The sequence below is a fragment of the Anas acuta genome, chromosome 11, assembly GCF_963932015.1.
Source record: "Anas acuta chromosome 11, bAnaAcu1.1, whole genome shotgun sequence".
Lineage (NCBI taxonomy): Eukaryota > Metazoa > Chordata > Aves > Anseriformes > Anatidae > Anas > Anas acuta.
The window spans coordinates 17,069,034-17,089,760 of record NC_088989.1 but is presented as its reverse complement, the minus strand read 5'-3'; the positions used below and the strand labels follow the sequence as shown (position 1 = coordinate 17,089,760).

General features: G+C 39.5%; 1 long non-coding RNA gene across 6 annotated transcripts in view; it reads right to left on the bottom strand.

Annotated features, from left to right (window-relative positions):
* Positions 1 to 20,727, bottom strand: part of LOC137862352 (uncharacterized) — an 84,789-nt gene that overhangs the window by 41,276 nt on the left and 22,786 nt on the right. For 4 of the 6 annotated variants that reach the window (XR_011100199.1, XR_011100200.1, XR_011100201.1 and 1 more), the window contains exon 2: positions 3,007 to 3,080. The exons of 1 other annotated variant lie outside the window; for it this stretch is intronic. This is a non-coding gene — a long non-coding RNA (uncharacterized lncRNA). Of the gene's footprint in view, positions 1 to 2,974; positions 3,081 to 20,727 lie in introns of all 6 variants that reach the window. One more of the 6 variants, XR_011100198.1, reaches the window with a different exon arrangement.

The following is a 20,727-nucleotide window of genomic DNA, read 5'->3' as shown; positions in this document are numbered from 1 at the left end:
AAAGACTCATGCTCCATCAGACAGATAAATCAATTCCCATACTCTCCATCAGTCAGTGGGATGAGTTTGGGAAAAAGCTGCTTACTCCCAAGGATCCACGTAGACCTCTTTCTCAATTTCCATACTAGGCAATACTTATTTTGTTTCTGAAATAGCTCCTGAAACACATTGTGCAAAGTGTAAGTATAGGGAACCTTAAAACTTCACAGTGACCTTCAGGTTCTGCGTGATAAATCTTGTGAGAGAGTAGGGTTCCTGTCAAGAGATCCAACCACAAAATATAAACGCACAGTGAAGGTGCCTTTAGACAGGGTCACAACAAAGAGTGTAAATTTATGTTTTTAACTATTCTGTTTTTCGTCTTTTCTCTTTAAAGTGGATATACAGAAAAATTATTAGGCAATGCAAGAAAGACCAGGGTTTTTCCTCCATCACAGTACAGGACATTATCTTCACCACCAAGGTCCTTTGCAGTGCCATTCTTCCTCCCCTCACTCCTCCAAGACCTCTTGATATACAGCCCAAGGATTGAGGATTGCCCGTGGTGGCAAAGTGACAGCCTGGTGTGTGCTGGACTCTGCAAGGGACCAACGTGTACCCTCCTGTGGTTTGTGAAGCATCCCTGACTCAGTCCCTGCTGCCTGCCCGTTCCAGGTGTGGCACACCTCTCCATCCGGCACTGCTCCACCTGGAGCAACTGGGCAAGGATGGGCATTGAACACATGATGGCAAAGAGGAAAAGAAAAGGTAGCCAGTACATTCTTCACTAAGGAATGCACCAATTCCCAAGCAGCACAGTAGCACTCATCTGAACCTTCCTAGATATTTTCCTAGTCGTCCAAAGGAGATGCTTCCCCTTTCTGCCTCCTCCCTCCCCAAATTTTAGGAAAAAAATGATGTAATTAAGAGCAATTATTTGTGAAATGATAGTTGTAAAACCACAAATTCCTTATGAAACATAAGGAAAAACACCCATTACCTTATGGACTTGGGTCTGGAGTTGTTTTGTTCCTGGAGGCTGAGGATAGAGTAGAATTCAAAACAGAATCTGTACAAAATAGCTGATTTTGCCTTGTGTTTGCACCTATCTAATTTGAAGAGTTCCTTAGGAACTAGAAATCATACACCAAGGACATGTTAGAAAATCATCTTGTTGCTCATCCCAGTATTCTAGCTGGAATTATTGCTGTTCTGCAATAATATTTACTCCAGTAAAAAAATTATATATATATATATATAAATAATCTTCATGTGCTGGGCTCTCACATTGCTCAGTAGATTTTACTGAGCAGATGAGACCAGCTCATGTAGGCTGTAACACTGCAGCTCATCATCAGAGGCAGTGTAAATGAATGTATATGAATGAAGGTGCATGAACACTTGAACAGGTCCCTGCAGAAACATCTTCATGTAACTTAAAATAGGAGAACACAATCAGTTAACCTCTCATATTTTATGAACACTAGTTCTTAAATTGTAGAGCTGTTTGTTCTAACTCTAGGCTTTGCTAATGAGCCCATCTGTGATGCGTGACACATGCAGTTTTGCCCTAGTGTTTCTATTTTACTGTGGAGTTTCATAAGTATGTAGCAGAAAGCCATAGAGAGGCCATGCAAAAAAACTTTCTTCTGTTTGCAGACCCGTTGCTGTGGAACACAATTCTGAGTGTAGCTCAGTGTAAGACTAGACAAATGGGTGAACTACTTGATTTTCAGAGTTGAGGCTGTGAGTTTTGGCTGAGACAGTTACACAGTGGGAGATTAACAGGAGTAAGACTGCAAGAGTTAGTAAATGAACCTGCAGTCAGCTCTGGCCAGCAATGCCCTGCAAACCCCCCTGGGGCTGTGGAAGATGCAGCCAGCAGGCTGCACTGGCTGGTTAGCAGGATACTACTGAGCAGTATCCATTGGTACTTCACAATTCATAAGTACTTCACAATTCCATGGAGGAGAGATGGGACTTCAGGTTCTTGGATTTCCAGCTGAGCACTCCACTCACTTTTTAACATACAAAAATGAGGAAAAGAGTCTATTTACTACAAAGACAAGAAAGAGGGTCTATTTGCTACCAATAGTGTTTATTGATTGACAACTATATAAAATGAAAATCAAAATTTAATTCACTAGAGGAGCACAAGTGCACACTTTTAATGCAAGAATAATACTAGTATAAATCAAACCTAAATTTGAACCATGCTATTACTTGAAAATAACCGTCCAACATCTATTTGATCTACAGTCAAGAAGCAGAAAAAAAACCATGCTTCTGAGAAATAAGGTTATTTCTAATTATTTTCTTGTAAAAGTATATTTCATCACTGTGCAAGCAGCTTGTTTGATAAAGCAAAGAAATACAACAACTCAGAGCTCATTTATTTTGGACTCCAGCAATATTTTGCTAAAATTATGGTAGCTCTCATTTTTCAGACTACCTGCATAGTCTCTTGAGTTAAACACTTATTAGTATGAAAAACTGTCCAGAAAACATTAAACAATGCTTCTGAATACAAAGTATTTCATGAATATGTAAATCATGCCTGAATGTGACATTTGGGTTGTCTGTGAAACACTGATAGACACAAAACATTAAACTCAATCAAAGATGAGGACAATTTAATTTAATACTTTCCTAGCGTTGAAGATGAAGCTCTGGGTGTTAATGGCTGCGTATTATGCTTCAATTCATAGTTAAAACAAAATATCCGTAACTCACCATAAGCATGAATATAGGCAAAGTGTTGAAAAGAAAAAAATAATTTGAGATCAAGGCAAAGAGCAGATCTGCAGGAGCTTGGCACGTTCATCTCCAACAGTAACCAAATAAATCAGCTTTGCCTTTTGTGTCTTAGGCTGCTCTGCCATGGTCGTTGGTGCTGAAATCTGCCCAGCAGCTGCCAAGGCCTCCAGAACATGCAGCAATTCTGCATGAGACTGACCAAGTCAAAGCCCTTCTCTCCCAAACTGCTTCTCCTTACCTAGTCAGAAACTCCTCTCCTGGTGCACCTACCCTGCCTTCTGTGAGGAGGGAGTCCAACGCGCCACTTCTGCGTAGAGCCACAGGATGCCAGAAGTAGCTTACACCTAAAAGTGGTGCAATTGCATTAGCACAGTACACGGCTGGAGCTAATAAGCCTGGCGCTTGGCAAGTCTAATGAGCTTGGCTTGATGCCATGCTAACAGCAGCAGCTCAGACTCCAGTTACATCAGAGTGTTTGCGTCTGCCTCCAAGCCTGCCTAGATGTGCCTGTGTTGGCAAGCTCTGCCTTAGGTGGTTCAGGAAAGACAGACTCTTGTAGCTGCTTTGGGCTCCAAAATACACTCAATGCCAGAGCTTGTAGGAGTTTGTAATCAGCACTGTATCCACTGCTGCTGTCTTCCCACCATTCCCACCATTGCCATTCTGGCAATTATAATAAAGCAATTTGCAAAGTACAGGGTAGCAGTAAGGTGGTCATCACACAGTACTATAATGCTGCAATCTGAAAGAGGAAAACTATCACCTCTGGCAGGGGGCAGCCAGCCCTCCAGATTAGGACTATCAGTTTGCTCTGTTGGTTTGGAGATGAGGAAAAGGGTTTGTTTTCCTGAAGCTGGTCATCAGCTGCTTCAGAGAGCTGGACAAATGTATTCTCCCAGGATGAACTCTTAGGAACGCAGATGTAGTCAGTGGTTAGACTGATGGATTATGGCCTGACTGTGAGGCAAACAGACCTCAGAAAAAAAGCCACACATTTGAACTGCATTTTTGTTTTTCAAAAATGAATGGACCAGAACTAAGTGTAGCGTCCAGATCTCCCTCAAGCTCAGCATCTCAGCATCTCTTATACATGCTTTATTGTCCAATATAGTCCTGGAGGAACCAATTTTCAGGGCTTTCACATGCACAGAATCACTTTGAAAGTATCAAAAATGACATTTTCCTAGTCAAGTCTCATTAAACTCTAGGACAGACTCTTAACTTAGTTTATTTCTGTGCCCAAAGGCATTTTTATTTCAATTTGCCACTAGCAATGTAATTCTCTGATTCTCCTCATCTTGGGAATCACTACCGAGACAGAGCAAGTTACAGATACATTTGCTGGAATTGACAGGAAGGAAGGAAGGCCAGATGAGCAAACAAATGTCCACCCAAGCTGAAACCTGCTCTGTGTAGAACATTCACTCAGGAGGTATATATTTAAACCAGATTATACTCCTTCCTAAAACAAATTAAAGCAAATTCAGAAAACTGTTACCCTCAAGTGTGTCCACAGATGGCCCTAGCCTTGTGTCATCACAATGGAGCTAAAATGCAGCAGCAGATACACTGAACTACATTAAGAAACCAGGTTTGTTCTTCTCATCTGTGGCTACTGTGAAATTAAAAACCATGATCGCCACACTTAGCTTCACATTCTGTCATTGAGGTTTGGTACAGATGCATTTGTAAGTGAGAACGGATGACTAAATGATTTTGTTTTTTTATTTCTTGGCATTTTCTGCAGCTATTTGTCTCTGAAAAAAACACTGGCATCACATTATCATCATAACTTGTGCATGCAGAAGGCATAGCACAACAATGAAGCAGTCCCAATAAGGTACATACAGCTGCTGTTGGGCTGATATACAAGTTACAAGCAAACATTCTTTCCAAAGACCTGAAGCATGATAGTGGCTGCTAATGGGAAAGTGTGGTAGACAGTTTTTCCCATCATTAGTTTTCCACATTGGTGTTTGGCAGATAGAAAATGAAAAGTTAATATACCAATCAAATCTTTCTGCTGAACATGTCAATTTAAGCTAGAGTAACACTTTCTGGGAATGAAATCAGAGCCCACTGCCTTTTTACACTTAATATTTTGAGCTTGAATTTCAGACCAAGTCAGCACTCTTATCCCTCATGCTATGAGGGTGCTTTGGTGTTAAACTGGAGGCACATGCATGTTCAGATTTCTGTCACATCATTGGTTTGTTTTTTATTACAAATTCTTTTATGTTTCTAGTACATTATCTGTTTTACAAAGGACAAACTTCAGATACTCTAAGCAAAAGATATGAAAGGTAACAGTGCTGGTTCCCTTCTCTAAAACACACCACTCATACTTCAGAGAGAACTAGAACTTCAGCAGCAAACAGCCAGAACTTGAAAGTTAGATTAACAGTAAGGTATTCTTATTCAAACATGATCAAATAACTCCCTGTGCAATCAGAACATATAAATTTCACACCATATTTATTTAGATAGAAGTGAATCCCAATATTTAGGGGGTGAAATAAAGTCCGTGTAATATTTGGGCCAAAGGATTTCTAAAAACAAATGCGCACAGTCTTCTGAGACCTTCCACAAGGGACTGCTTTCTCACCTCTTGCTCTACTACCTAATGGAACTTGAGAGGTAATGAAGCCCAGTGCAGTCTGGTAATTTCCTGGATGTAACAGGTCAAAGCTAGGACAGGTAAGTATAAGGCAATGTGTAATACACAACAAGATGTCTGAGAAGAAGTTACTATGTATACATGATATGAGAGCACGGGAATATATTTCCTCTTTAGCCTCAGTACCTGAATACTTTCTTCGCAAAACTCCATGATGTCCTTTAACACTGTCACGTCCCATTATGCATCTCATTAATTCTTTGAGATAATGGTGGCATTTTTCTTTTTTTTCTTATATTTTCCTTTGTTTTGTTTAAAAGCTCAACAGAGACAGGACATTGGAAATTAATACAGAACAAAACACTTTTCTCAGCAGGTCTCAGCTGTGTGGCAGTTTTATAAAAAATATAATACAAGAGCCTTAAAAGCAAAATGAAAATGGATATTTTTCTAGTTGCTAGGTTAGAGTTTTCTTTTTGCATTCATTTAAATGTAAATAGGAAAAGACTTCATATGCATTGTTCAGTCTAGATGACTGAAAAACTTACACAGAAAAAAAGCTTATTGCTTTAAAATTGCATTGCAGGTATAGCTGATTAGTTTGTTTTATTCAGTACACTCTCTGTTGATTTAGTCAAGCTGTTCTGTATCCTGTTTTTGGTCCTGTAAGTGTTGCAGAATAGCTCAAGCTGTCATCCAAATAAAAAACACATCGATTATGTTTGTGAGCAAACCCTTCCCTCAAGCAGCAGTATAGAGATGAACCAAGAGCAGAACAAAAATCTAGAAGGAGAGTTGCTGAACCATAATGATAGCCAAAAGAAAGCTCCCTATCTGTGTTGAACCTCATACGTTGTAGAAATAGTCAACTCAAGAGATTTTGTTCTGTTATCTACAACAGACTGTCAACAAGCAAAATACATGCTAAATCTGCTATCTGGCAGAAGAAGAGTAACCCTGATTTTTTGGAAAAGACTAAGACACCAACTGTAAAAATCTCTTAAGATTTTGAAGCAGCCAAGATGTTCATGCAGTCATACAATTTTCTTTTGATCTAGTACCAAAGACCAAATATATTTAAGTACTAAATTCCAGAGAAGTAGCTTTGCCCATTGCTAGATCATTCACACTTCAAATAATATCACACTGATGGCCAAGGGATTTGAGCACTAGCTGAGTGTGGGTATCAAGAAGGTAGTACATGAATGAACCTGGGGACATTTCATTTTGGTGCTCAAATTCACACCAGATTTGACAGAAGCACTTTGCCCTGTGTATCTCTTAAGACTACACTTGCAGATTTTGTCTGCTTTTTCCTCACTAAAATAATCTTTTGAATGGTGGTTCAGCTGGATAAGGCTCTGCTCTCATAATGGCAATGTAAGCCTAATGTCTTTCATCGAAGCATGACGCCATAGAATCATTTAGGTTGGAAAAGAACTCCCAGATCATCAAGCCCAACCGTTAAACAGTTTCCATTCACTTTGTAACAAATCCTTTGCTTTACACTAGTACAGCATTAAAGCAAGGCTGCAGCATGAGGTATCCAATGTGGTACTATTCTACAATAGAGCATTACAGGTACTTGTGTAGTTCAAAACCTATTCAAGATGTTGGTATGACATTCTGAAGTAAACTGGTAGGTAATTTAAAGAACGAAGTCTGGCAGCTGAAATCATGCACCAGGACTAAATTCTCTAAAAAAGTAACAGAATTTAATCAAAAGCTATGCGAGAAGTTTGTCTGAACGGGGATACATGCTTCTCATTTTTCCATGCCTAAGGCAGTGCACTAAGGTAAAAAGGAAAAGCCTGTTACTTAGAGTATCTACTGGTGTGTTTTTATAAGAGACTATTCTGCTCCAACACATGTTCCAGAGATTTCTCACATGTAGTTCCTCTATAACTGTATAGAAACTATTGAAACATGGGAGAGCGTGATAGCTCTGAGGGTTCTTTGTGTGTGTGTATTTTCTTGTTAATCACACTGTCATTTGTTGAAGGATGAATTCCAAATAATAAGGAATGATTTCAAATCAATACAGGTGATGGAGAAAAAAAAAGAATGGAATGCAGAAACCACTTTGCAAACACAACACGAGCAAATAGTCCAAAACCCCTGTAACGGTAGTTTTTGTGGTCTTATTCCCTTGCACCCTTTCCACTCTGTTGGAAATATGTGGTTTGGTTATACTTGACAGAAGATAAGGGAAGGACAGGATACATACAATTTTTCATTTTAAAACCTTCAAAAAATTACAAATGGGTTATCTGTATCATCTGAATAATGCTTAGAAAAAAAATGACTTTTTCAAATCTTAAGTTTAAAAGAAATAGTTAAATAAAATAGTTCATAAAGGTAACCAAAGATGATAGCTTAATAATTTCCTAGGATATTTCTACAATGTAATATTGAGACATTTTACAGAAACAAACCCTCAAGAAAAGTTTAGTTTCATTTGCAATCATGTTGAGTTGCTATCTCAGGAGAGACAATGCCTTGTATGTTTAGGTTAGGTCGTCTCCTAATAAAAGTGAAAATTAGAACCAGAAGCCCATCACAGCAGATAGGTTTTAATATCATTATTAGATACAAATGCAAGTGAATTAATTTCTTTTTATAGGGTTGTTTCAGAATTATATAAGAAGAAGATGGCCTTATAAAAATTTTCAATTAAGCCAAAGCATGACAAAGAATGGAAAGATGGAAAGCAGATTTTGCTGAGTTCTGCAAAAAGAAGGGGCAGGAGGTACATACCCTCAACAAAGCTATAAAAGCAAAGAGGAATTGCTATTATGCTGCAGTCTAGGTTGAAGTTACAAGGCATAAAGCCACGAAAGAGTATGGGTCACACACAGACATGAGAAATAGTGTTTTAAGTGATTACCCTAGACAGCTGCTATAAAACTACAACCCTTTAAAGTCTCTGGAAGATTGGAATACACCACTCACTGTCATGATAAGAAACAGCAAAATGCTAAATTATCTCCAGAAGATAACATATCAAAAAACAGCAAATGAATATAAAATAGGCTATGCTGGGTCTGAATATGATACCACAAAGCCTGGTGTCCACAACTTTTCTGATTATACCATGGAAAATTTGTCCTGAAAATGCCTCTGGCTGCAGAAAATTCATCAGAGTTTCTCCTTCAAAAACAGAGGTTCAGTCCCTACATACATACAAAGGGAAGAAGTGAGAGAGAATAACTTACATTAATGTTTAAAGACTTAGAAAAATAAGCAAAAAAAAATAAAAATTAAGTACTCAGTGAATGGGCTTAGAATCATAGAGTCATCTAGGTTGGAAAAGACCTTCAAGATCACCAAGTTCCATCACTAAACCACGTTCCTTAGTGACATGCTCACAGATCTCTTAAACATCACAGAGGATAGGGACTACACCACTTCCCCCATAGGCAGCCTGTTCCAATACCTAGCTACCCTTTCCACGAATAAACTCTTCCTAACATTTAATCCAAACCTCCCCTGGTGCAACTTGAGACTGTTTCCTCACGTTCTATTGCTTGTCACCTCAGAAGAGAGAGCAAACCCCTCCTCACTGCAGCCTCCTTTCAGGTAGTCAGGTAGTTATAGAGTGATGAGGTCTCCCCACAGCTTCCTCTTCTGCAGACCAAGCAACCCCAGTTCCACCTCAGCCGTTCCTCATAACAATTATTTTTCTAGTCCCTTCACCAGCCACATTTCTCTTTTCCACACACACTCAGGCAACTCAGTATCTTTCTCATAGTGAAGGGCACAGACCTGCTGAGTACAGAGGCTAGCCCTGCTGGCCACACTATTACTGATGCAGGCTAGGATGCCATTGGCTTTCTTGGCCACCTGGGCAGGCTGATGGCTCACATTCAGCCGGCTGTCAACCCGCACTCCCAGGTCCTGTTCTGCTGGGCAGATTTCCAGCCACCCTTCCCCATGCCTATACCACTTAAAGTGGTTGTTATGACTCAAGTGCAGCACCCAGAATTTACCCTTGCTGAATGCCTTACAATTGGACATGGCCCATCAATCCAGCCTTTCCAGATTCTTCTACAAAGTGTCCTACCCTCAACCAGACCAACAGTCCTGCCTAACTTGGTATTGTCTGCTCCTTACTGAGGGTGCACTCAACCCCCTCATCAAGATCATTGATAAAAATGTTAGGCCAAATGGGCCCCAGTAGTGACCCCTAGGGAATGCCACTGGTAACCAGCCCCAACTGGACTGAACTCTGTTCGTTATATCTTCACTCAGTGAACTGCACACCTGTCTAAGCCTTGAGAAGCCATTTTCTCCAGGAGAATTCCATGGGAGATGATGTCAAATGCTTTACTGAAATCCAGGCAAACAACACCCACGACCTCTCTCGCTAAGAAGGTCACCTTGTCATAAAAGGAAATAAAATTAATCAGGAAAGACTGGCCTTTAATAAACCTGTACTGACTGCATCTGATCACTGGATTTTCCTGTATGTGCCATGTGATGACATTCAAAATGATCTGCTCCATGACCTTCCCTGGTACCAAGGTCACACTGACAGTCCTCTCATTCCCTGGATTCTCCTTTCTGCCCTTCTTGTAGATTGGAGTCATGTTCACCAACCTCCTATCAACTGGGACCTCCCTGGTTAACCAGAACCACTGCTAAATTATTGAAAGTGGTTTAGTGAGCACTTTCACCAGCTCCTTCAGTGCCTTTGGATGAATACCATCTGGCCACATAGGCTTCTGAATGCTTAAATGATGTAGTAGGTCACTTCCCGTTTCCCATTGCACTGGAACTTAATCATTCTCCCTATCAGTCTTCCAACTCAGGGAGCTGGGTACCCTAAGAACAGTTGACCTTCCTAATAAAGATTGAGGCAAAGGCATTAAGTACCTCAACCTTATCCTCGTCTTTTGCCACTGTTTCCTCCCACATCCAATGAAGGATGGAGAATCTCCTTAATCTTCCTTCCGATTTTACTGGTGCTTCTCTTGCATTCAAGGAAACAAATCAAGAACTATTTTTCTTTCAATTACCCATTAGCTGCTCCATACTGCTCTGGAGTGGCTCCTCCACTCTGAAATACATTCCTTTTCTAATAAGCCTGAGAGTATACCCACATCTCTCTGCCAATCCATTAATGTCCACTTCAGATATTGAATTGTCAGTGGTACTGTATCTAGTCTTACTAGCATCATGTAGATAATTAACATCCAGACTTGGAAAGGACCTACATTTTTCTCCAACACAGGCTCTTCTGAGCACAATTTAAGAGAACGTGCATTTAAACCTGCTGTATATTAACTCCTAAGCATCCCACAATCAATTTCATGAATTCAGTGCATCTTCTAGGGAAGGATATATCCATTTTGAATACAAAGTAATATCCTTCAATTACCAAGGATAAAAAGATTTTGAAATGATGATTAATTAGCACATTGAACATACGTCTGGGGATGATCAAGTAAGCTATAGAACTTGCATAAAGAATTTTCTCAGTGCAAGCTTTACAATAATCTCCCACCAATGGATTCCATAGGAATTCAATCAGGGCCTTCCATTCTACTGATCAATAACTCCTGATAATAGTATATCCCTTTTAAGCTTGTTGATATAAACAAAGAACAGACCACATTAGCACTCTGCTAGCATTTTCTGTCAGAGAAGCATCTCTTTTGATGATACCTAGCCTAGAATAATTCAAACTCAAAAAATTACTTGACTTCTACTGAAATGTCAATGTAAAAATTGTTAGAAAATCAATTAAATTAAAAAGTTACTTGAAGTTACTTGCATCTAGTAACTGGTCATAAGTTCAGGAAGCTCATTCAGAGACCTCTTTCAGACAAAAGTTTATGGCAGGATGGACAAAAGTTCCTCTTTTAGACTCAACAGAAGAGAAACACATACACAAGCAGACTGAGAAGCACAACACAATCCTCTATCCTTTAGACAGGCACGGTCAAAGAAAACTTAGGCTCTAGAAACAGCAGTTAAAAGTTAAGAGCATCGCTTAGCAACCTTTTTGTTGTGCAGGAGGGTTTTTCATTTTATTTCAGTCACAATAGTCTCTTTCTTATGCATATAGATTTTTTTTTTTGCATGTTTGGATTTATTTGCTCCATGTACTGTAATTCTTAATTTCAAGTCAGCTTGCTGAAAACAATAAAAATGATACATGTATTAGTTAGGTGTTTGAAGGTTGAAGGTAAATTTTTCGTTTGACCCCTGGTCTTTCCCACAGTTTCCATCCTAAAATCCTAGTTTTAGTTCTGTGGAATCAGAAAATAGTTTCATAAACTTAAAATAAGGATAAAACTTGATTCAGAAAACGTTTACACTTTGTATTTAATATTTTAGCAAGCTTAGACTGTCTATACAATAGTATATAGCAGTATTCAAAACAAGAAATACGCATTCTTTCAGTTTACTTAATACTCCTCTGACACGTGGAGAAATTACATACCACACGTGACCAAGAGCACAACTTCCCTGTATTGATTCAATTCCAGAGATTACACTGTTGATGACTAGGTGACACAGAATCACAGAATCACAGAATTTTCTAGGTTGGAAGAGACCTCAAGATCATCGAGTCCAACCTCTGACCTAAAACTAACAGTCCCCACTAAACCATATCCCTAATCTCTACATCTAAACGTCTTTTGAAGACTTCCAGGGATGGTGACTCCACCACCTCCCTGGGCAGCCCGTTCCAATGCCTCACAACCCTTTCAGTAAAGAAATTCTTCCTAACATCTAACCTAAAACTCCCCTGGCGTAACTTTAGCCCATTCCCCCTCGTCCTGTCACCAGGCACATGGGAGAACAGGCCAACCCCCACCTCGCTACAGCCTCCTTTAATGTACTTATACAGAGCAATAAGGTCACCCCTGAGCCTCCTCTTCTCTAGGCTGAACAAGCCCAGCTCCTTCAGCCGCTCCTCGTAGGACTTGCTCTCCAGGCCCCTCACCAGCTTCGTCGCCCTTCTTTGGACCCGCTCAAGCACCTCGATGTCCTTCTTGTAGCGAGGGGCCCAAAACTGAACACAGTACTCGAGGTGCGGCCTCACCAGAGCCGAGTACAGGGGGACGATCACCTCCCTAGCCCTGCTGGTCACAGTGTTTCTGATACAAGCCAGGATGCCGTTGGCCTTCTTGGCCACCAGAGCACACTGCTGGCTCATATTCAGCCGACTGTCCACCATCACTCCCAGGTCCTTCTCTGCCTGGCAGCTCTCCAACCATTCCTCTCCCAGCCTGTAGTTCTGCTTGGGGTTATTGCGCCCCAGGTGCAGGACCCGGCACTTGGCCTTGTTGAACTTCATACAGTTGACCTCAGCCCATCGGTGCAGCCTATCCAGATCCTCCTGCAGAGCCTTCCTACCCTCGAGCAGATCGACACACGCACCTAGCTTGGTGTCATCTGCAAACTTACTGAGGGTGCACTCAATGCCGTCATCCAGATCATTGATGAAGATGTTAAAGAGGACCGGCCCCAGCACCGAGCCCTGGGGGACGCCACTAGTGACTGGCCTCCAACTGGACTTGGCTCCATTCACCACAACTCTTTGGGCCCGGCTATCCAGCCAGTTTCTAACCCAACGAAGCGTGCGCCAGTCCAAGCCAAGAGCAGCCAGAGCACACCATGGAGGACAAGAGCAACATGTAGACCCATAAAAGTCTGTCCCTTTGCTCCAATGCATAAACTGTATTATAAAGCACAGCCACTTGTAATTAACCGAAACAATATCAAGTAGAGTTTCTGTGGTTACTTTCATCTGTGATATTTTGGAAAGCCTTGCAGAATATTACCTTCTCAAATAAAATGTGTATCACAGACATTGATGTTTAGTATGTATGTAGTACATACAATATATTCTTTTTACTGCTCTAGCAATCTGAGTTAGAAAATATTCAAATAAGCACTGGAAGTAGATGAAAAGTCAAATCAGTAGAATTCACAGAGCAGATATTCAAAAACACTTGAATTCACTAGCACAGTAGTTACCCACAGCACTTATTCATCTCAATTTAATCTCTGTGTAGGAATAACAGCAAAGAAGACAATAATTCTAGCTTTGAGTATGGACATGTAAAATTGTTACATTACTAGAGAATGGTATGTTAATACATAAGGCATTTGGGGATTGTTTATGTGGTGAAATGAACATAAGGTCCATTGTCCTTTCTTTCTGCCTTTCGCATATTCTTTTGAATTATTTCTGATATTTTGCTGCATGCTTCAAAATCCTTAGAAAGGAAGAACATTGTTAGTATATGCCAGATAATAATAGAATCACAAGCAACAGTTAGTGAAGGGGATGCGGGTGGGCAGGAATAAAAAAATCCCATTGTCTAGTTATTAAATCTGTTCGCTAGACTTGGGAAGATGTCAGAATACTTAAACAACCTTCATCCTAACAGCAGTGCTATAATTAGGAAGCTGCTATAAGTATTGTAGAAAGACGATAAAATGAGAATCACAGATGTTAGTGGTAGAGAGGCCCATTTATGCTACCAAAATCCTTTTTCCTACTGCTCCCCAGCAGGGCTTCACAACTGCCTAGGCAGGAGCAGTTGCATAATGGACAGAAAGAATTCAGATACAGACCTCAAAAGGACATATTGCGGTGAACTTAGATGGAGCTCAACCTCATTCAAAGAGAAAGTCAGGAGGGAGCCGAGCATTTCATTAGGTTTCACATAAGTAGAAATAATTCTTCAGGCAGCAATGAAGTTTCTTCTGCCCTGCCACTGAGGTGAGCTTCTCCCAGCAAAGAGATAAACAAAGATAAGATTAAGCACTAGAAATGGATTTATCAACGATCTCGATCTATCAGCGATCTGACTAATTCCCAAGCCTTACTAGACTTCATGGTATATCACGAATTTTGCATTTATGGTATAATTCCTAAAGCTCTGCTACTGAAGCTAAGTGATTACATGGGAATTTCAGCTTTCATTAAAGACTTGAAATGAATTTCTAACCACAGTAATTGCAATTAAAGAAGTCTGAAAGCGTGGTCTTTAGAAGTTGCACCCCTAACAAGTCAAATAATATTTTGAAAATTATTAGAATCTAACTTCCAAGATGTGCATGTTGGAGATTGCCTAGTTCAGGATTTTGAAATTCAAGTACTGGTGTTCTTTCGTATTATAACCCAGAGACTTATTTTTGCTTTATGGTTAAATTCCAATTTAAATTACAGAATTACAATTACTTAATTTATTCTCATTTTGAAAACAAATTTGTGCTTATAAGCCTATTCACAGTATTCAAAAAAAAAAAAAAAACAAAAACAAATAAAAAAAACTAAGCATAAATCAAAGAAACTTTTCAAAGTTATAGATTATTGTGATGTTCCATGCAGTGTTTCAGAGTAGCTGAACATCATGAATTAGAATATTTTTTCACTTACACAATGTGCCTGCTACAAAAAAAAAAAAGTATCCTAATGCAAACACATGACCATTGGAGGACATAAGACTAAATTTTGGCTCCCACGTCTGCCAGATTACTAGTGTAGCAATGGACAAGCTGCTTCTCTTTCCTCAGTTTGAAAGTGGAGATCACCAACTCTTTCTTACTGTTTACCTTCAATGATGAAAGTTCTGCACTTTTCAAGGAAAAGTATTTTCTTCTGTTCATGTACAACAGCTAACAGCATTTAGTCCTCTGAGCTGCCACACAAAAAATAGAGACATACTTACAGAGATTTGTACACTTATGTTTTTCAATACAGAAACAGAATTAGAATTCAGATTCACACATAATTTTGGTAAAAAGAAAAAGAATCCAGGGGGAGAGTTAATAGTGCCTCGAGAGGACATTCCTTGAATATTAACCATGATTTTGAATAATGTTCTTACAGTCTTCCAGAACTTTGTTTGCTATTCCTTAGAGCAAATATTTACAGAAATAATAGTAAAATCTGTTGGGAACAGAACAAAATACTCTCAGCACGATATTGCAAGAGCAGTAGGAACTTCCTCAAAGCATCTTTGTATGTACCTCCAGCTATACAGATTGTTTACACTGGAAACAGCCTCATTTAGGATTTCAAAGAAAATTCATCATCACAAGGCAATGTACAAACTTGAGCATCCAACACACAAGCAAATGTCTATCTGTGTGTTTACAAGAGAATCGTGTGCTGCATCATTCAGAAGGACAGCAGTCAGTTCATAACCCATGGATGAAGCATTTTTATGGCACACTGGGCTCCAAGCTAGAGACATCTAGCAACATATGTTAAAAAAATAAATAAATAAATAAAATAGAATTTCCACTTTCTTGACACCAACAGAACCAGTATCCATACAACTGGAGCTTCCAGGGATGATAACAAAGGTCAGAAAGAGAAATAGCAAGAGTTCTCAGCAGTTCTAAACAGTGGTCTGATGACCCTGGGAAAACTTTCAGTGCAGCTTTGCTGGTGAAATATTTTATTCTGAGACTACAGTGTTTGGGATTCTTTCTGAGGTCCCAGTGCCTCTTCCAGTGTTTGGGAGAAATCATTACCATTTCTGAACTGCAACTAGGTCACATTTCACATGACCTCTGTGGTTCTCGTGAGGTGCAGGAAAGCTGACTGGTAACATATGGGGACAGCTCTTAAAGTATACCAAAGTTAAAAAATGGTCCAAGATCTAAGCTCCAAATAGGACTCTCACAGTTTTGGGGACACTTTTGCTTTAATACTATCAACTTCAATACATTGATACTATCAACCCTTTGATACGATCAACATAATACTACTTTAAAAGCCATAATGAAATACATACAGCTTTCCAAGTTTTATAATATTTTTCAGTCTACCTGTTTTCATTCCCACCTCACCTGTTATTCGAGTTAAAGAAACTGTTCCTTTGTCTCCTTTCATGTGTGTCCTAAATTAGTTAGATCCTCATGGTGTTTGAAGTAATTAGGCTGAAAGTATTGCATTATTTCCTGGAAGTCTCTAAGGGTGAGAGTTGTTGAAACTATCTAGCACAGTGCATGTGGCAGAACACGTGGTCCAGTTCTTTATGCATGGTATTTTAGCGCAGAGGCTTCAGACAGCAAACACAATTGTACAGTTATTAAATATAAGCCCTTTGACACAACAACCAGAGGATGAGTGAATTCCTATGCATCTCCCCAAAAGTGGCAAAGAAGGTAGGGCCCATTGTGCACTGAATATAATTTTTCAGCCTGATTTTTTTAAAGACAATGATTACTATCAGGTTGGCAGTTTCTAACTTCATTAGAAGTCACAGCTGCTGCTATCATTATTCTGATTAGTTACCTTGAATTGCTTTGCAAAAGACAATTATCATTACTGCTTCTCTATCACAAGGAGGAAGCGGTTCCTCATTGCAGAGCTGAATTAGAAAACAAAGTAGAGCATGAAATAAGCGGAAGAGCCCGAGTGTGTCAGACAGCAGAGAAGAACTGATCACACCTTCCTGAACTCAAGTATTTTAAATAGAGACTATCACCCTGAAAGGAAGAAAACAGTAGAACAGATGATGCAAGTAACCACTAATAGATGCTAATGCTAGTCAAGTCAAATGATGTTGTAGCTGATAAGAATGTCTTATTTCTGATAAGTTACCCTGGTTTTGATCTTCCACGTGAACTGGTAGGTGCCTGTAGAGCTGCAGAACCACATGCTGGTGGTACATGGGATCCCTGCATATTCTGCTCCAATAGGAGTTTGGTTATTGACAACCCTTAGTTGATGCTTTTTCAGTTGGGCCCTCATGAAGGAAACAGGAGGTTCATGGCAAGAGGGCATGCAACAGGCAGTCATCTCCTAGATCGTGATTTTACTGAACACTTAAAACTTTCTTCTAATTTCAGACATCAACAGTGATTTAAATCAAGGTTGGAGGACAGTAGATTTTAGGGACTGGGGAGGTAAACACGTAGGAGCTATGACACTGGAAAACACCCAGAGCACTTTAAAGGAAATAATTGGCTGGTATTTTAGAGAAGGTATGGAAGATGGAGAAAACTCATACAAGCCATGAATATATGAAGAGAGGCAAAGAGGCAATGACAACAATACCCTTCCTTTCCAGTGAAGTTTAGTAGACTGACAGAATTGGGAAGTGTAAGTGGGGACAGGAATAACAGGAGTTTAGGAAGTTTCTTCTATAGGCTAGAAACTTATGACATATTCAGTAGTGATGCATTTGTTTTAACAATTACTTATGCTATGGTTAATATAAAGTATGTATTCAAAATAAGTTTTACACATGGATCATGCTGCCACACTGGTCATTACACACACCCATCAAAAAAATTCCACAGCACATCATTAAACACTGTGAACTGCCAACATCACAGGCTATCCCTTCACATCCAAGAGAAATCAGGAGGAGAAGTCGAGCTCCACTCTCTATTTTGGTCAGTGTACTTTGTCTGATCTTCCATCCTTAGAATGAGAGAGATGAGAACATAAACAATGACTTGTCTTTTCCAGTTGTAAGCTCCTGTTCCAGAAGCATTCAGCTAACGCTAGCAAAAATTGTTGGTGAAAAAACATCCTAGTAACTGCCAGGATGGTGTTAGCAACCAATGATATATATCCAAAAGCCAAGTCCCTTCAACTTCTCTTTTCTCTTATTTTTCTTATGATTTCTGCAACTTGAAATTTCTTTCTGAAAAGGCCCAATTGCCACACAATTACCATTCTGATCTTAAACATGATTTTGCTGTGATGTTCCAAGGCACCGAACATGCTTCATGAAACAGTCCTTGTCCTCAGTGGCTCACAATTAAAATCGAATGAAGAGCAACCATGAAAAATAACACAGAAGACCAGAGCATGAATTAGAATACAACTGACCTAGGTAGCCTTTTGACTGATGCTATTTTCTCTCTGCCTTTTCCTGTCTCTCTACCCAGACTTTGGCCTCCTCAGACCCCACTTTCCTCTAACTGTAGACTCTCAACACCTCCTGATGCTGGCTCCTCCTCTCCTTCAGGCCCCTCTGTTGGCCCTTCAGAGTTCCTGTCCTGACAAAAAGCTCATGCTAATAGAGAAAACTCAGTAGCTTTTGCTTCCCCTCTGTTACTTCCCTCTGCTATTGTAATAGTGTATGTGCCTTATTAATGAAGAATACATCAACTGTGACCACTGACTATTCTTTATCTCTGTTTTCTGTGGATATTATGAATTTTTTAAAAATGACATTATAACAAATGGTATTCAGGTTGCAAAGTCAAGCACTAAACAAAGAGGAAGTACTGGAATTAAACTTGTCTGCAAAACCTTAATTTGGTCCTTTTATGCATAAGTATTAGGATATAGACTTTAATTACATGAACAGACTATTTTTTCCACATCTAAATGCATAGATGTGCAAATTCTCAAGCAGTTGACTTGATTACAAGTATGCATAATATAAAAGTTCAATAGCCTATTGATATTTAGTCAGATTGCAGAAATTCCACATATTCATTGCAGCAGCTGACTATATTAGGATAGTATGCCAAAAGCTGAACAAATGAACTCAGATTACTGCAAATGACATGGAACAAATAGCCAGAAAAAAAAATAGTAGGGTCACAAAAAAAAAATAATACAAACAGGATGGTGAATACTAGACAACTGCATTTGGTTCAGCTGAAACAGAGCAAGAATTCTACCACAAATAATGTTTAATCTTTCCTATAGTTCCAGTAATACAGTCTAATCAGCACAGTGGCCACTTTATATTGGATAAATCCAAAGACTTAACCACAAAACGGGGTCAAAGTATACGTTTGAAATACACACAAAAAATTAGAGGTGACATCTTGGCCTGTAGGTGGTCTTCTGGCTAAAGAAAAAAATAGAAAAAGGTTAATTTCAAGGTTAGAACTAACCTTGGTCTATTTTTTTTTTTTCCAGAGCCTAAAGCAGAGCTTATGGCCAACATGTCACTTCTAATATTCTTTGCTATCTCAACTCTTGAGTTTTATATTAACCTTTTCTCTTAAATTTTGCAGTCAGAATGCTAATGCGCTGTGGATTTTATTGCAGTGTGAAGAAGCTGGGCCTGATCCTCTTTTAATCTCTGGTCAACCAAGCATAGAGGCTGGCAAATGTAGATGGCAACGTTACCAATCTTCTGCACTCCGCAGAAAATAATAATAATAATAAAAAAAAGATAAGAAATCAGGGCAGAGCTGCCACAAGCCACCCCTAAACACTAACAAAAACAAGGAAAGAATTGAGTATTCATTTACATGTGTGTTTTATTTTTCCCTACCAGGAAATATTTCTTTGGGGAAAACTCTGACGTGATTAGTCACACTGTTGCATATACTTTGTTGTGGAGGACATAGGGGTCTCAGATACTTGCAGAGAAGGGGAAGGGGCTCTGTTCTGTAGCTCTACAGTTGAAATATTTTGCAGTAAGTTCTACCTGGATATTAGCGTAGGACATGGGTGAAGGTGCTGAACAAAGTTTACATGATTTAGGTAGCAAAAAATTAAAAATACTGTAGAGGAATGAGAAGAGCATTGACAGTTAAAACCATCCATGTCGTGCATTAATACAGCTTAAAAATGAACTCTAGCCCATTAAACTCATCTGCCCCTGGTCACACATTGAGACAAATTCTTTTTCGTTGATTTTCACTCTGGTTATATCATAAAACTTGCCCTGAAAATGAGATGCAGTGTCAGTTATTCTGCTGCTGCCCCAGAATAGTTTCCAACACCAGGCAAAGAAGAATGCATGTATTTTGTCTGTGTGTTTTTTATATAAGTGCAGGTGCTATATGTATGGTCTCAACAAAAACCTTCTCATAACCAATCTTCATGTAACCAGGGGATGACAGTACTTCTCTGTATATGCCATTATCCCATATTTGGCTGTGCTGGAGGTAAGGGATGTCTCTGGGCAGCCCAGAAGAGTTGATTTCAGCAGCTCCAGCTGTTTCACATTATCCTAATGCTGGAGATGCCTGAGTACATGGCCATTCCTGGTCCCATCAGCTTCATTAAGCTGGGATGCTCAAAGAACTGCTTCCAACTTAAAAGTTACAAGTTGCTCTGACCAACAGGCTTACTTGTATGAAAATCTATCAGGGGTTTTGAGAATAGATCTGGTGTGTCTTGCTTAAGGTTTCTTCCACGCTGGTGTCTTCATGAAGAGAAGAAGCAGAAGTCTGTTTTCATTTTATACACAAATTCTCCATATTCCACCTCATTTGTAGAGCACAGTGTCACAAAACCTTCTCTTTGACAAGACTGTTGCTATCACTTACAATGCCATCTTACACCACATCATGCTGGCCTGCAGGATAGCTTGAGCCTATACCATTTATAGGTCACGATAGTAAGCTGTGCTGTATATAAAAATACAACATACAGTGCAGAGAATGCATACCTGAACCAGTGAACCAGACTG